Raw genomic sequence first — 12,300 nt, forward strand, 5'->3', positions numbered from 1 at the left:
AACACCATGTCTCTAGTATAACATCAGATATAGATATGAAACACCATGTCCCTAGTATAACATCAGATATGAAACACCATGTCCCTAGTATAACATCAGATATGAAACACCATGTCCCTAGTATAACATCAGATATGAAACACCATGTCTCTAGTATAACATCAGATATGAAACACCATGTCTCTAGTATAACATCAGATATGAAACACCATGTCCCTAGTATAACATCAGATATGAAACACCATGTCCCTAGTATAACATCAGATATGAAACACCATGTCTCTAGTATAACATCAGATATGAAACACCATGTCTCTAGTATAACATCAGATATGAAACACCATGTCCCTAGTATAACATCAGATATAGATATGAAACACCATGTCCCTAGTATAACATCAGATATGAAACACCATGTCTCTAGTATAAAATCAGATATGAAACACCATGTCTCTAGTATAACATCAGATATAGATATGAAACACCATGTCCCTAGTATAACATCAGATATGAAACACCATGTCTCTAGTATAACATCAGATATAGATATGAAACACCATGTCTCTAGTATAACATCAGATATGAAACACCATGTCTCTAGTATAACATCAGATATGAAACACCATGTCTCTAGTATAACATCAGATATAGATATGAAACACCATGTCTCTAGTATAACATCAGATATGAAACACCATGTCTCTAGTATAACATCAGATATAGATATGAAACACCATGTCTCTAGTATAACATCAGATATGAAACACCATGTCTCTAGTATAACATCAGATATGAAACACCATGTCCCTAGTATAACATCAGATATGAAACACCATGTCTCTAGTATAACATCAGATATGAAACACCATGTCCCTAGTATAACATCAGATATGAAACACCATGTCCCTAGTATAACATCAGATATGAAACACCATGTCCCTAGTATAACATCAGATATGAAACACCATGTCTCTAGTATAACATCAGATATGAAACACCATGTCCCTAGTATAACATCAGATATAGATATGAAACACCATGTCCCTAGTATAACATCAGATATGAAACACCATGTCCCTAGTATAACATCAGATATAGATATGAAACACCATGTCTCTAGTATAACATCAGATATGAAACACCATGTCTCTAGTATAACATCAGATATGAAACACCATGTCCCTAGTATAACATCAGATATAGATATGAAACACCATGTCCCTAGTATAACATCAGATATGAAACACCATGTCCCTAGTATAACATCAGATATGAAACACCATGTCCCTAGTATAACATCAGATATGAAACACCATGTCCCTAGTATAACATCAGATATGAAACACCATGTCTCTAGTATAACATCAGATATAGATATGAAACACCATGTCCCTAGTATAACATCAGATATGAAACACCATGTCCCTAGTATAACATCATATATGAAACACCATGTCTCTAGTATAACATCAGATATGAAACACCATGTCCCTAGTATAACATCAGATATGAAACACCATGTCCCTAGTATAACATCAGATATGAAACACCATGTCCCTAGTATAACATCAGATATGAAACACCATGTCTCTAGTATAACATCAGATATGAAACACCATGTCTCTAGTATAACATCAGATATGAAACACCATGTCCCTAGTATAACATCAGATATAGATATGAAACACCATGTCCCTAGTATAACATCAGATATGAAACACCATGTCTCTAGTATAAAATCAGATATGAAACACCATGTCTCTAGTATAACATCAGATATAGATATGAAACACCATGTCCCTAGTATAACATCAGATATGAAACACCATGTCTCTAGTATAACATCAGATATGAAACACCATGTCCCTAGTATAACATCAGATATGAAACACCACGTCCCTAGTATAACATCAGATATAGATATGAAACACCATGTCTCTAGTATAACATCAGATATAGATATGAAACACCATGTCCCTAGTATAACATCAGATATAGATATGAAACACCATGTCCCTAGTATAACATCAGATATGAAACACCATGTCTCTAGTATAACATCAGATATGAAACACCATGTCTCTAGTATAACATCAGATATAGATATGAAACACCATGTCCCTAGTATAACATCAGATATGAAACACCATGTCTCTAGTATAACATCAGATATAGATATGAAACACCATGTCCCTAGTATAACATCAGATATGAAACACCATGTCTCTAGTATAACATCAGATATAGATATGAAACACCATGTCCCTAGTATAACATCAGATATGAAACACCATGTCTCTAGTATAACATCAGATATGAAACACCATGTCTCTAGTATAACATCAGATATGAAACACCATGTCTCTAGTATAACATCAGATATGAAACACCATGTCTCTAGTATAACATCAGATATAGATATGAAACACCATGTCTCTAGTATAACATCAGATATAGATATGAAACACCATGTCTCTAGTATAACATCAGATATGAAACACCATGTCTCTAGTATAACATCAGATATAGATATGAAACACCATGTCTCTAGTATAACATCAGATATAGATATGAAACACCATGTCCCTAGTATAACATCAGATATAGATATGAAACACCATGTCCCTAGTATAACATCAGATATAGATATGAAACACCATGTCTCTAGTATAACATCAGATATAGATATGAAACACCATGTCCCTAGTATAACATCAGATATGAAACACCATGTCCCTAGTATAACATCAGATATAGATATGAAACACCATGTCCCTAGTATAACATCAGATATAGATATGAAACACCATGTCTCTAGTATAACATCAGATATAGATATGAAACACCATGTCTCTAGTATAACATCAGATATAGATATGAAACACCATGTCTCTAGTATAACATCAGATATGAAACACCATGTCTCTAGTATAACATCAGATATGAAACACCATGTCTCTAGTATAACATCAGATATAGATATGAAACACCATGTCTCTAGTATAACATCAGATATGAAACACCATGTCTCTAGTATAACATCAGATATAGATATGAAACACCATGTCTCTAGTATAACATCAGATATGAAACACCATGTCTCTAGTATAACATCAGATATGAAACACCATGTCCCTAGTATAACATCAGATATGAAACACCATGTCTCTAGTATAACATCAGATATGAAACACCATGTCCCTAGTATAACATCAGATATGAAACACCATGTCCCTAGTATAACATCAGATATGAAACACCATGTCCCTAGTATAACATCAGATATGAAACACCATGTCTCTAGTATAACATCAGATATGAAACACCATGTCCCTAGTATAACATCAGATATAGATATGAAACACCATGTCCCTAGTATAACATCAGATATGAAACACCATGTCCCTAGTATAACATCAGATATAGATATGAAACACCATGTCTCTAGTATAAAATCAGATATGAAACACCATGTCTCTAGTATAACATCAGATATGAAACACCATGTCCCTAGTATAACATCAGATATAGATATGAAACACCATGTCCCTAGTATAACATCAGATATGAAACACCATGTCCCTAGTATAACATCAGATATGAAACACCATGTCCCTAGTATAACATCAGATATGAAACACCATGTCTCTAGTATAACATCAGATATAGATATGAAACACCATGTCCCTAGTATAACATCAGATATGAAACACCATGTCCCTAGTATAACATCATATATGAAACACCGTGTCTCTAGTATAACATCAGATATGAAACACCATGTCCCTAGTATAACATCAGATATGAAACACCATGTCCCTAGTATAACATCAGATATGAAACACCATGTCCCTAGTATAACATCAGATATGAAACACCATGTCTCTAGTATAACATCAGATATGAAACACCATGTCTCTAGTATAACATCAGATATGAAACACCATGTCCCTAGTATAACATCAGATATAGATATGAAACACCATGTCCCTAGTATAACATCAGATATGAAACACCATGTCTCTAGTATAAAATCAGATATGAAACACCATGTCTCTAGTATAACATCAGATATAGATATGAAACACCATGTCCCTAGTATAACATCAGATATGAAACACCATGTCTCTAGTATAACATCAGATATGAAACACCATGTCCCTAGTATAACATCAGATATGAAACACCACGTCCCTAGTATAACATCAGATATAGATATGAAACACCATGTCTCTAGTATAACATCAGATATAGATATGAAACACCATGTCCCTAGTATAACATCAGATATAGATATGAAACACCATGTCCCTAGTATAACATCAGATATGAAACACCATGTCTCTAGTATAACATCAGATATAGATATGAAACACCATGTCCCTAGTATAACATCAGATATGAAACACCATGTCTCTAGTATAACATCAGATATAGATATGAAACACCATGTCCCTAGTATAACATCAGATATGAAACACCATGTCTCTAGTATAACATCAGATATGAAACACCATGTCTCTAGTATAACATCAGATATGAAACACCATGTCTCTAGTATAACATCAGATATGAAACACCATGTCTCTAGTATAACATCAGATATAGATATGAAACACCATGTCTCTAGTATAACATCAGATATAGATATGAAACACCATGTCTCTAGTATAACATCAGATATGAAACACCATGTCTCTAGTATAACATCAGATATAGATATGAAACACCATGTCTCTAGTATAACATCAGATATAGATATGAAACACCATGTCCCTAGTATAACATCAGATATAGATATGAAACACCATGTCCCTAGTATAACATCAGATATAGATATGAAACACCATGTCTCTAGTATAACATCAGATATAGATATGAAACACCATGTCCCTAGTATAACATCAGATATGAAACACCATGTCCCTAGTATAACATCAGATATAGATATGAAACACCATGTCCCTAGTATAACATCAGATATAGATATGAAACACCATGTCTCTAGTATAACATCAGATATAGATATGAAACACCATGTCTCTAGTATAACATCAGATATAGATATGAAACACCATGTCCCTAGTATAACATCAGATATGAAACACCATGTCTCTAGTATAACATCAGATATGAAACACCATGTCTCTAGTATAACATCAGATATAGATATGAAACACCATGTCTCTAGTATAACATCAGATATGAAACACCATGTCTCTAGTATAACATCAGATATAGATATGAAACACCATGTCTCTAGTATAACATCAGATATAGATATGAAACACCATGTCTCTAGTATAACATCAGATATAGATATGAAACACCATGTCTCTAGTATAACATCAGATATGAAACACCATGTCTCTAGTATAACATCAGATATAGATATGAAACACCATGTCCCTAGTATAACATCAGATATAGATATGAAACACCATGTCCCTAGTATAACATCAGATATAGATATGAAACACCATGTCCCTAGTATAACATCAGATATGAAACACCATGTCTCTAGTATAACATCAGATATGAAACACCATGTCCCTAGTAAAACATCAGATATGAAACACCATGTCTCTAGTATAACATCAGATATGAAACACCATGTCCCTAGTATAACATCAGATATGAAACACCATGTCTCTAGTATAACATCAGATATAGATATGAAACACCATGTCCCTAGTAAAACATCAGATATGAAACACCATGTCCCTAGTATAACATCAGATATAGATATGAAACACCATGTCTCTAGTATAACATCAGATATAGATATGAAACACCATGTCCCTAGTATAACATCAGATATGAAACACCATGTCCCTAGTAAAACATCAGATATGAAACACCATGTCTCTAGTATAACATCAGATATAGATATGAAACACCATGTCCCTAGTATAACATCAGATATGAAACACCATGTCTCTAGTATAACATCAGATATAGATATGAAACACCATGTCTCTAGTATAACATCAGATATAGATATGAAACACCATGTCCCTAGTATAACATCAGATATGAAACACCATGTCTCTAGTATAACATCAGATATGAAACACCATGTCCCTAGTATAACATCAGATATAGATATGAAACACCATGTCCCTAGTATAACATCAGATATAGATATGAAACACCATGTCTCTAGTATAACACCAGATATGAAACACCATGTCTCTAGTATAACATCAGATATGAAACACCATGTCTCTAGTATAACATCAGATATGAAACACCATGCCCCTAGTATAACATCAGATATGAAACACCATGTCTCTAGAATAACATCAGATATGAAACACCATGTCCCTAGTATAACACCAGATATGAAACACCATGTCTCTAGTATAACATCAGATATGAAACACCATGTCCCTAGTATAGCATCAGATATGAAACACCATGTCTCTAGTATAACATCAGATATAGATATGAAACACCATGTCTCTAGTATAACATCAGATATGAAACACCATGTCCCTAGTATAACATCAGATATGAAACACCATGTCTCTAGTATAACATCAGATATAGATATGAAACACCATGTCTCTAGTATAACATCAGATATGAAACACCATGTCTCTAGTATAACATCAGATATAGATATGAAACACCATGTTCCTAGTATAACATCAGATATAGATATGAAACACCATGTCTCTAGTATAACATCAGATATGAAACACCATGTCCCTAGTATAACATCAGATATAGATATGAAACACCATGTCCCTAGTATAACATCAGATATGAAACACCATGTCCCTAGTATAACATCAGATATGAAACACCATGTCCCTAGTATAACATCAGATATGAAACACCATGTCCCTAGTATAACATCAGATATGAAACACCATGTCTCTAGTATAACATCAGATATAGATATGAAACACCATGTCCCTAGTATAACATCAGATATGAAACACCATGTCCCTAGTATAACATCATATATGAAACACCATGTCTCTAGTATAACATCAGATATGAAACACCATGTCCCTAGTATAACATCAGATATGAAACACCATGTCCCTAGTATAACATCAGATATGAAACACCATGTCCCTAGTATAACATCAGTTATGAAACACCATGTCTCTAGTATAACATCAGATATGAAACACCATGTCTCTAGTATAACATCAGATATGAAACACCATGTCCCTAGTATAACATCAGATATAGATATGAAACACCATGTCCCTAGTATAACATCAGATATGAAACACCATGTCTCTAGTATAAAATCAGATATGAAACACCATGTCTCTAGTATAACATCAGATATAGATATGAAACACCATGTCCCTAGTATAACATCAGATATGAAACACCATGTCTCTAGTATAACATCAGATATAGATATGAAACACCATGTCTCTAGTATAACATCAGATATGAAACACCATGTCTCTAGTATAACATCAGATATGAAACACCATGTCTCTAGTATAACATCAGATATAGATATGAAACACCATGTCTCTAGTATAACATCAGATATGAAACACCATGTCTCTAGTATAACATCAGATATAGATATGAAACACCATGTCTCTAGTATAACATCAGATATGAAACACCATGTCTCTAGTATAACATCAGATATGAAACACCATGTCCCTAGTATAACATCAGATATGAAACACCATGTCTCTAGTATAACATCAGATATGAAACACCATGTCCCTAGTATAACATCAGATATGAAACACCATGTCCCTAGTATAACATCAGATATGAAACACCATGTCCCTAGTATAACATCAGATATGAAACACCATGTCTCTAGTATAACATCAGATATGAAACACCATGTCCCTAGTATAACATCAGATATAGATATGAAACACCATGTCCCTAGTATAACATCAGATATGAAACACCATGTCCCTAGTATAACATCAGATATAGATATGAAACACCATGTCTCTAGTATAACATCAGATATGAAACACCATGTCTCTAGTATAACATCAGATATGAAACACCATGTCCCTAGTATAACATCAGATATAGATATGAAACACCATGTCCCTAGTATAACATCAGATATGAAACACCATGTCCCTAGTATAACATCAGATATGAAACACCATGTCCCTAGTATAACATCAGATATGAAACACCATGTCCCTAGTATAACATCAGATATGAAACACCATGTCTCTAGTATAACATCAGATATAGATATGAAACACCATGTCCCTAGTATAACATCAGATATGAAACACCATGTCCCTAGTATAACATCATATATGAAACACCATGTCTCTAGTATAACATCAGATATGAAACACCATGTCCCTAGTATAACATCAGATATGAAACACCATGTCCCTAGTATAACATCAGATATGAAACACCATGTCCCTAGTATAACATCAGATATGAAACACCATGTCTCTAGTATAACATCAGATATGAAACACAATGTCTCTAGTATAACATCAGATATGAAACACCATGTCCCTAGTATAACATCAGATATAGATATGAAACACCATGTCCCTAGTATAACATCAGATATGAAACACCATGTCTCTAGTATAAAATCAGATATGAAACACCATGTCTCTAGTATAACATCAGATATAGATATGAAACACCATGTCCCTAGTATAACATCAGATATGAAACACCATGTCTCTAGTATAACATCAGATATGAAACACCATGTCCCTAGTATAACATCAGATATGAAACACCACGTCCCTAGTATAACATCAGATATAGATATGAAACACCATGTCTCTAGTATAACATCAGATATAGATATGAAACACCATGTCCCTAGTATAACATCAGATATAGATATGAAACACCATGTCCCTAGTATAACATCAGATATGAAACACCATGTCTCTAGTATAACATCAGATATGAAACACCATGTCTCTAGTATAACATCAGATATAGATATGAAACACCATGTCCCTAGTATAACATCAGATATGAAACACCATGTCTCTAGTATAACATCAGATATAGATATGAAACACCATGTCCCTAGTATAACATCAGATATGAAACACCATGTCTCTAGTATAACATCAGATATATATATGAAACACCATGTCCCTAGTATAACATCAGATATGAAACACCATGTCTCTAGTATAACATCAGATATGAAACACCATGTCTCTAGTATAACATCAGATATGAAACACCATGTCTCTAGTATAACATCAGATATGAAACACCATGTCTCTAGTATAACATCAGATATAGATATGAAACACCATGTCTCTAGTATAACATCAGATATAGATATGAAACACCATGTCTCTAGTATAACATCAGATATAGATATGAAACACCATGTCTCTAGTATAACATCAGATATGAAACACCATGTCTCTAGTATAACATCAGATATAGATATGAAACACCATGTCTCTAGTATAACATCAGATATAGATATGAAACACCATGTCCCTAGTATAACATCAGATATAGATATGAAACACCATGTCCCTAGTATAACATCAGATATAGATATGAAACACCATGTCTCTAGTATAACATCAGATATAGATATGAAACACCATGTCCCTAGTATAACATCAGATATGAAACACCATGTCCCTAGTATAACATCAGATATAGATATGAAACACCATGTCTCTAGTATAACATCAGATATAGATATGAAACACCATGTCTCTAGTATAACATCAGATATAGATATGAAACACCATGTCCCTAGTATAACATCAGATATGAAACACCATGTCTCTAGTATAACATCAGATATGAAACACCATGTCTCTAGTATAACATCAGATATGAAACACCATGTCTCTAGTATAACATCAGATATGAAACACCATGTCTCTAGTATAACATCAGATATGAAACACCATGTCCCTAGTATAACATCAGATATGAAACACCATGTCCCTAGTATAACATCAGATATAGATATGAAACACCATGTCTCTAGTATAACATCAGATATGAAACACCATGTCTCTAGTATAACATCAGATATGAAACACCATGTCTCTAGTATAACATCAGATATAGATATGAAACACCATGTCTCTAGTATAACATCAGATATGAAACACCATGTCTCTAGTATAACATCAGATATAGATATGAAACACCATGTCCCTAGTATAACATCAGATATAGATATGAAACACCATGTCTCTAGTATAACATCAGATATGAAACACCATGTCTCTAGTATAACATCAGATATGAAACACCATGTCCCTAGTATAAGATCAGATATAGATATGAAACACCATGTCCCTAGTATAACATCAGATATAGATATGAAACACCATGTCTCTAGTATAAGATCAGATATGAAACACCATGTCTCTAGTATAACATCAGATATGAAACACCATGTCTCTAGTATAACACCAGATATGAAACACCATGTCCCTAGTATAACATCAGATATGAAACACCATGTCCCTAGTATAACATCAGATATGAAACACCATGTCCCTAGTATAACATCAGATATAGATATGAAACACCATGTCCCTAGTATAACATCAGATATGGATATGAAACACCATGTCCCTAGTATAACATCAGATATAGATATGAAACACCATGTCTCTAGTATAACATCAGATATGAAACACCATGTCTCTAGTATAACATCAGATATAGATATGAAACACCATGTCCCTAGTATAACATCAGATATGAAACACCATGTCTCTAGTATAACATCAGATATAGATATGAAACACCATGTCCCTAGTATAACATCAGATATGAAACACCATGTCCCTAGTATAACATCAGATATAGATATGAAACACCATGTCTCTAGTATAACATCAGATATGAAACACCATGTCTCTAGTATAACATCAGATATGAAACACCATGTCCCTAGTATAACATCAGATATAGATATGAAACACCATGTCCCTAGTATAACATCAGATATGAAACACCATGTCCCTAGTATAACATCAGATATGAAACACCATGTCCCTAGTATAACATCAGATATGAAACACCATGTCCCTAGTATAACATCAGATATGAAACACCATGTCTCTAGTATAACATCAGATATAGATATGAAACACCATGTCCCTAGTATAACATCAGATATGAAACACCATGTCTCTAGTATAACATCAGATATGAAACACCATGTCCCTAGTATAACATCAGATATGAAACACCACGTCCCTAGTATAACATCAGATATAGATATGAAACACCATGTCTCTAGTATAACATCAGATATAGATATGAAACACCATGTCCCTAGTATAACATCAGATATAGATATGAAACACCATGTCCCTAGTATAACATCAGATATGAAACACCATGTCTCTAGTATAACATCAGATATGAAACACCATGTCTCTAGTATAACATCAGATATAGATATGAAACACCATGTCCCTAGTATAACATCAGATATGAAACACCATGTCTCTAGTATAACATCAGATATAGATATGAAACACCATGTCTCTAGTATAACATCAGATATGAAACACCATGTCTCTAGTATAACATCAGATATGAAACACCATGTCTCTAGTATAACATCAGATATAGATATGAAACACCATGTCTCTAGTATAACATCAGATATAGATATGAAACACCATGTCTCTAGTATAACATCAGATATGAAACACCATGTCTCTAGTATAACATCAGATATAGATATGAAACACCATGTCTCTAGTATAACATCAGATATAGATATGAAACACCATGTCCCTAGTATAACATCAGATATAGATATGAAACACCATGTCCCTAGTATAACATCAGATATAGATATGAAACACCATGTCTCTAGTATAACATCAGATATAGATATGAAACACCATGTCCCTAGTATAACATCAGATATGAAACACCATGTCTCTAGTATAACATCAGATATGAAACACCATGTCTCTAGTATAACATCAGATATGAAACACCATGTCTCTAGTATAACATCAGATATGAAACACCATGTCTCTAGTATAACATCAGATATGAAACACCATGTCCCTAGTATAACATCAGATATGAAACACCATGTCCCTAGTATAACATCAGATATAGATATGAAACACCATGTCTCTAGTATAACATCAGATATGAAACACCATGTCTCTAGTATAACATCAGATATGAAACACCATGTCTCTAGTATAACATCAGATATAGATAGGAAACACCATGTCCCTAGTATAACATCAGATATAGATATGAAACACCATGTCTCTAGTATAACATCAGATATGAAACACCATGTCTCTAGTATAACATCAGATA

The sequence above is a fragment of the Salvelinus fontinalis genome, chromosome 11 (assembly GCF_029448725.1).
Source record: "Salvelinus fontinalis isolate EN_2023a chromosome 11, ASM2944872v1, whole genome shotgun sequence".
NCBI lineage: Eukaryota > Metazoa > Chordata > Actinopteri > Salmoniformes > Salmonidae > Salvelinus > Salvelinus fontinalis.